Here is a 7,750-nt window from a genome sequence, read left to right on the forward strand (position 1 = left end):
ATCTGACACCCAATTTTTGTAGGCGCAAGACCAATCCAAAATGTTCTATGTTGTTTGTTCCTCATTTTGTTCTCTCTAGGACTGCAAAGTTACATAAATTGTGCATTGTCAGAGCAACATCCTCAAAAGAAGAAGCCACTTCAAATACACCACTCACAGAGGTTCAAGAGGCTCCTCAAAAGCGTAGAATTAAAGGTAGTTGTTTTCTTGCCTAAATGTTTCCTTTACTTGTGAGGAAAGTAGCAGTACGACTGGTCATTTCAAGTATTCTATTTTTCTCCATGAGCGCATTGTAGGTTTTTTTTTCCTTGTTGTAGTCATTGTCGAGGGGTTGTGGGATGCTGCAATGAATCGCTACCTGCCTTTGTTACCCTTGACCTGATTCTTTGGGAATAGTAGGTAATGTTGTTTCAAGCTCAAAGAAGACATCCCTTGTTACCAAGAGGATTGTGAGGAGAATAAAAAGTGAAGAGAAAACAACTTTAGCAAACATTAGTGGGAGCAATGTGCCTAAGAAGAGTAGGAGAAAGAAAATCACCGAAAATAAAGAAGAAGAAAGTATGGAGTTGGAAGCAGATGGTGAGGAGGATGATCATAACTTTGAATATGATTGGTCTCCTTCGGTATGCTATTTTGGCTTGGCACAGAATGAGTTTATTCCTACTGTTAGGGTATCAGACAGACAAATGGATGACGATAAGTCTTCTACATGGAACGGCTTGCAATGGAGTCCTCCAGAATTTGTCAGGGCACTAGGAGGACCACCATCCAATGTTGCTATTGCACTTGTAAGGTTGGGAGGTAGAGTAGCATTTATGGGTAAAGTAGGTGATGATCCCACTAGTTATCAAATGGTTCTCACAATGAAAAAGGAACATGTGCAAACTCATGGTGTTAAATTTGATCCTTATGCATCCACAGCAGTTTCCTACATGAAGGTAACCCGTCGGGAAGGAAAATTAGGAATGGAATGTGTCAAACCATGTGCGGAAGATGGTTTTCACATTTCTAATATTAACATCGACATACTGAAAGAGGTATTCTTATAGTCATCCACACAAAATGCATACTTCTAACTTCTTCTTTTTTCGCAACATTTTCCTTATGTCATGTGCTTGATTAGTTTCCCCTTTTATATATTTGACCTTTCCCATTTTTTATATTTTTTTGGTTTGGTCCAATTTTTCAATCATCTTACAGAAGCAGACTGCTTTGTAATCACTATGTGCTGATAACCACAGGCTGGAGTTAAATGCTCTTTATCTGTGACTAAATATTTAAATTTTTCACGCATGCCAGGATGTTTCATTTCAATTCCATGGTTCTTCTTGGAGAATCCATGGATGCCACTCTTCTTGCTGCAATCAAAATGTCAAAAGAATTTGGGGGAGTTATATTTTTTTATGCAAACCTCCCTTTGCCACTTTGGAGGTCTCGAGATTAGACAAGGAAAATTATCCAGAGTGCATGGAATGAGGCAAATGTCATTGAGGTAACCATGCAAGAATTGGAATTTTTTATTGATGAGGATTATTTTGAGCGAAAGAGGAATTACAGGCCTCAATACTATGCACATTCCTATGAACAGTCAGTCGGAGAAAGAAAAAGGCAACGACGACAGAGGTGTTATTGTTACACAAGAGAGGAAATTGCGCCGTTATGGCACGATAACATGAAGATTTTGTTTGTCACTAATTGCACCTTCCGCATACACTACTACACACCTACATTTGAGGGTGCAGTAATAGGAACAGAAGATGTTTTCGTCACGCCATTCATGTGTGATAAGACTGGTTCGGGTGATGCTATTGTAGCAAGTAGTCATTGAATGCAATCACATTGCTCAAGGATCTATCTGAAGAGTTCTTATACTTCTAATAGAAGGATGATATGTCGATGCATAGTTCAACATTGTTAGTAACTGTGTATGTCTTTTAGGAATTATCAGAAATTTGACTTCACAACCGGAGCTATATGATGATCAAGTGCTATTGGAGAAGCAATAAAGATTTGCTATTTGTGCTTGGATTATCACACAATGGACAATTGGTGTTGTCTGGGGATTCCTAGCTGAAAACACAACATGGAATCTAAAGGAGCAAGTATATGTACCTTCCTTGTGGTTTGCTATTTAGAGGTTTAGCATAGCTCTATTGATGCTGCAAGGTAATGTATTATTGTATTAAGGTATCTTTTGTCTCGTTGGGCACTACATCATGAACTTTGCCTTTCAGGTTCTTCTCATGGGCATTACTTTTGAGCATTCGATATCCAGCTGTGGCACATATTTTAAGAGACAAATTTATGGATTCTCACAATTCCTGTCAATTCCCTCTGTACCATTTTTCATTTTAAGATGTTTGATATGATAAGTTTGTATATTTTATTTCCATGTTATTGCTTTAGTCATAAATTAAACAATGAGTTATGGAACACATAAGAATCCGCTACTATCAGTCATCTGTAATTATAATGTTCACCATAAACATGAGCACCATGAACATCTCTCAACATTCTCGTAGATGTTTTCTTCCAAATTGTAGGATATAATTTCAGGTGTAATTTCCAGCCTTATTTCTCAGTGTGCCCATAAAACTTAAATCAACACTGCAATGATTGGAGGACCACCATCCAATGTTGCTATTGCACTTGTAAGGTTGGGAGGTAGAGTAGCATTTATGGGTAAAGTAGGTGATGATCCTACTGGTTATCAAATGGTTCTCACAATGAACAAGGAACATGTCCAAACTCGTGGTGTTAAATTTGATCCTTATGCATCCATAGCAGTTTCCTACATGAAGGTAACCCGTCAGAAAGGAAAATTAGGAATGGAATGTGTCAAACCATGTGTAAAAGATGGTTTTCACATTTTTGATATTAACATCGACATACTGAAAGAGGTATTTTTATAGTCATCCACACAAAATGTATACTTCTGACTTCTTCTTTCTTCGCAACATTTTCCTTATCTCATGTGCTTGATTAGTTTCCCCTTTTATATATTTGACCTTTCCCATTTTTTATATTTTTTTGGTTTGGTCCAATTTTTCGATCATCTTACAGAAGTAGACTGCTTTGTAATCACTATGTGCTAAAAACCACACGCTGGAGTTAAATGCTCTTTATCTGTGACTAAATATTTGAACTTTTCACAGAGGCCAAGATGTTTCATTTCAATTCCATGGTTCTTCTTGAACAATCCATGCATGCCACTCTTCTTCCTGCAATCAAAATGTCAAAAGAATTTGGGGGACTTATATTTTTTGATGTAAACTTCCCTTTTCCACTTTGGAGGTCTCGAGATGAGACAAGGAAACTTATCCAGAGTGCATGGAATGAGGCAAATGTCATTGAGGTAACCATGCAAGAATTGGAATTTTTTATTGGTATGTGTTTTGTTACTCTGTTTCCACAAACTAAAACAGGACTACGAATTTTTTCTTTTTCACATGGATACATAGCTTATCCAAAAATATAGACATCTAATAATATTTCATAAGCTAGGTCATTGCATTCAACCCTTATCTGACACCCAATTTTTGTAGGCGCAGGACCAATCCAAAATGTTCTATGTTGTTTATTCCTCATTTGGTTCTCTCTAGGACTGCAAAGTTACATAAACTGTGCATTGTCAGAGAAACATCCCCAAAAGAAGAAGCCACTTCAAATACACCACTCACAGAGGTTCAAGAGGCTCCTCAAAAGCGTAGAATGAAAGGTAGCTGTTTTCTTGCCTAAATGTTTCCTTTACTTGTGAGGAAAGTAGGAGTACAACTAGTCATTTCAAGTATTCTATTTTTCTCCATGAGCGCATTGTAGGTTTTTTTTCTTTGTTTTAGTCATTCTCGAGGGCTTGTGGGATGCTGCAATGAATCACTACCTCCCTTTGTTTCCCTTGACTTGATTCTTTCGGAATAGTAGGTAATGTTGTTTCAAGCTCAAAGAAGACATCCCCTGTTATCAAGAGGATTGTGAGGTGAAGAAAAAGTGAAGAGAAAACAACTTTAGCAAACATTAGTGGGACCAATGTGCCTAAGAAGAGTAGGAGAAAGAAAATCTCTGAAAATAAAGAAGAAGAAAGTGTGGAGTTCGAAGCCGATGGTGAGGAGGATGATCATAACTTTGAATATGATTGGCCTCCTTCGGTATGCTGTTTTGGCTTGGCACAGAATGAATTTATTCCTACTGTGAGGGTATCAGACAGACAAATGGATGACGATAAGTCTTCTACATGGAACGGCTTGCAATGGAGTCCTCCAGAATTTGTCAGGGCACTAGGAGGACCACCATCCAATGTTTCTATTGCACTTGTAAGGTTGGGAGGTAGAGTAGCATTTATGGGTAAAGTAGGTGATGATCCCATTGGTTATCAAATGGTTCTCACAATGAACAAGGAACATGTCCAAACTCATGGTGTTAAATTTGATCCTTATGCATCCACAACAGTTTCCTACATGAAGGTAACCCGTCGGGAAGGAAAATTAGGAATGGAATGTGTCAAACCGTGTGTGGAAGATGGTTTTCACATTTCTGATATTAACATCGACATACTGAAAGAGGTATTCTTATAGTCATTCACACAAAATGTATACTTCTAACTTCTTCTTTTTTCGCAACATTTTCCTTATGTCATGTGCTTGACTAGTTTCCCCTTTTATATATTTGACCTTTCCCATTTTTTATATTTTTTTGGTTTGGTCCAATTTTTCGATCATCTTACAGAAGCAGATTGCTTTGTAATCACTATGTGCAGATAACCACACGTTGGAGTTAAATGCTCTTTATCTGTGACTAAATATTTAAACTTTTCACGCATGCCAGGATGTTTCATTTCAATTCCATGGTTCTTCTTGGAGAATCCATGCATGCCACTCTTCTTGCTACAATCAAAATGTCAAAAGAATTAGGGGGAGTTATATTTTTTTATGTAAACCTCCCTTTGCCACTTTGGAGGTCTCGAGATTAGACAAGGAAACTTATCCAAAGTGCATGGAATGAGGCAAATGTCATTGAGGTAACCATGCAAGAATTGGAATTTTTTATTGATGAGGATTATTTTGAGCGAAAGAGGAATTACAGGCCTCAATACTATGCACATTCCTATGAACAGTCAGTCGGAGAAAGAAAAAGGCAACGACGACGGAGGTGTTATTGTTACACAAGAGAGGAAATTGCACCGTTATGGCACGATAACATGAAGATTTTGTTTGTCACTAATGGCACCTTCCGCATACACTACTACACACCTACATTTGAGGGTGCAGTAATAGGAACAGAAGATGTTTTGGTCACGCCATTCTTATAGTCATCCACACAAAATGTATACTTCTAACTTATTATTTTTTTGCAACATTTTCCTTATCTCATGTGCTTGATTAGTTTCCCCTTTTATATATTTGACCTTTCCCATTTTTTATATTTTTTTGGTTTGGTCCAATTTTTCGATCATCTTACAGAAGTAGGCTACTTTGTAATCACTATGTGCTGATAACCACATGCTGGAGTTAAATGCTCTTTATCTGTGACTAAATATTTAAAATTTCCACGCATGCCAGGATGTTTCATTTCAATTCCATGGTTCTTCTTGAATAATCCATGCATGCCACTCTTCTTGCTACAATCAAAATGTCAAAAGCATTTGGGAAAGTTGTATTTTTTTATGTAAACGCCCCTTTGCCACTTTGGAGGTCTCGAGATTAGACAAGGAAACTTATCCAGAGTGCATGGAATGAGGCAAATGTCATTGAGGTAACCATGCAAGAATTGGACTTTTTGATTGATGAGGATTATTTTGAGCAAAAGAGGAATTACAAGCCTCAATACTATGCACATTCCTATGAACAGTCAGTCGGAGAAGGAAAAAGGCAACGACGACGGAGGTGTTATCGTTACACAAGTGAGGAAATTGCGCCGTTATGGCACGATAACATGAAGATTTTGTTTGTCACTAATGGCACCTTCCGCATACACTACTACACACCTACATTTGAGGGTGCAGTAATAGGAACAAAAGATGTTTTGGTCACGCCATTCACGTGTGATAAGACTGGTTCGAGTGACGCTATTATAGTAGGTAGTCATTGAATGCAGTCACATTGCTCAAGGATCTATCTGAAGAGTTCTTATACTTCTAATAGAAGGATGATATCTCGATGCAGAGTTCAACATTGATAGTAACTGTGTATATCTTGCAGGCATTATCATAAAGCTAACTTCACAACCGGATCTATATAATGATCAAGTGTTATTGGAGAAGAAATAAAGATTTTCTATTTGTGCTGGGATTATCACACAATGGACAATTGGTGATGTCTGGGGATTCCTAGCTGAAAGCGCAACATGGAATCTAAAGGAGCAAGTATATGTACCTTCCTTGTGGTAGGCTATTTAGAGGTTTAGCATAGCTCCATTGATGCTGCAAGGTAATGTATTATTGTATTAAGGTACCTTTTGTCTCGTTGGGCACTACATCATGAACTTTGTCGTTGAGGTTCTTCTCATTGGCATTGCTTTTGAGCATTCGATATCCAGCTGTGGCACATATTTTAAGAGACAAATTTATGGATTCTCACAATTCCTGTCAATTCCCTCTGTACCCTTTTTCATTTTAAGATATTTGATATGATAAGTTTGTATATTTTGTTTCCATGCTATTGCTTTAGTCATAAATTAAACAATGAGTTACAGAACACATAAGAATCTGCTACTATCAGTCATCTGTAATTATAGTGTTCTTCGAGGTACATTCCTTTTCTTATATCTCAGCAAGTCTGCTAGATTTGTGCACGATGTTTTTAGTCATTCTACAATTATTTCACTTTTTGTAAAATCATGTTTCAATGTGTAGGCAATAAAATCAATGGAGTCTCTATAGTTCTCTTATTGAAAATGCATTGTATTGAGTTTGTTAAAACACTGGAGAAAAGAAAATCTGTTACTAGACCTGGTAGGGTCTGAGGTGTTGGTTTTGCCAAGTTGACTTGTTCACACTCAGTGAGTCAAATTTGTGTGTGTTTTTCCAGTGATTTTGTAACTGTTGGGTGTGAGGGCATGGCCTATCCCAGTCAGACCCAGCTGGGTCTACCAAGTTGACTCACCCAGACATACCAAGTAAAATTTGTGGGTAACCAATTTTTGACTGCATTCTCACTGTTAACTTTGTAGGAATTTACAGGGTAAGTTCCACAGAAATAATACCAAAAGGACACCGCTCACAACCAGATCTCAAATCAATACACCAGTATTTTTGACGTGGTTAAAACCCTCAGAGTGCAAGGAGGGAAACAGTCCACGGCCTGTCCCAACGTGGGTACTACAGGCAATTTATTAATCAAATAATGAAAATTTACATAAGCTTCTCTCATGCACGGATTACCCGAACAATGACCCTCCATGCACTTTAAATAGAACTCATGGACCAATCGGGTGTCAAGCCACGGATCAAGTGTCGGTAATACCGAGGTGAGTGTGAACCGTCGGATCACTACATATCGTGACCGTCGGATTGTAAGTTACAAAATGTACAACGGTAAAGAAACACACTTTACATAACTCTAACCTAACTCTATACTAGACCAAGTTGAACTTAACTATATCCTATGTGTCGGAATATCGTAACATCCCCCCTTAAGAACAACTTGGGATAGGATTGAAGGATTTACAAATATGACACAATAGGAGAAGGAAGGAGGCACTAGAGCCTATCCCCCCTTAGTGACAACTTCCTGAACTCCAAGCATATATCGAAGTT

At 37.9% G+C, this 7,750-nt stretch overlaps 2 pseudogenes; both read left to right on the forward strand.

The window, feature by feature from the left end:
* The first annotated feature begins 560 nt into the window (after window positions 1–560).
* On the forward strand, window positions 561–2,135 carry LOC149234811 (fructokinase-like 1, chloroplastic pseudogene; annotated as a pseudogene).
* A 477-nt stretch (window positions 2,136–2,612) lies between these two features.
* Window positions 2,613–6,382, forward strand: LOC149234812 (fructokinase-like 1, chloroplastic; annotated as a pseudogene).
* Window positions 6,383–7,750: the final 1,368 nt, after the last annotated feature.

This window comes from Pinus tabuliformis, chromosome 8, assembly GCF_031772625.1.
Source record: "Pinus tabuliformis cultivar Carrire ecotype Pingquan chromosome 8, CPIR1, whole genome shotgun sequence".
In the NCBI taxonomy this organism is placed as follows: domain Eukaryota; kingdom Viridiplantae; phylum Streptophyta; class Pinopsida; order Pinales; family Pinaceae; genus Pinus; species Pinus tabuliformis.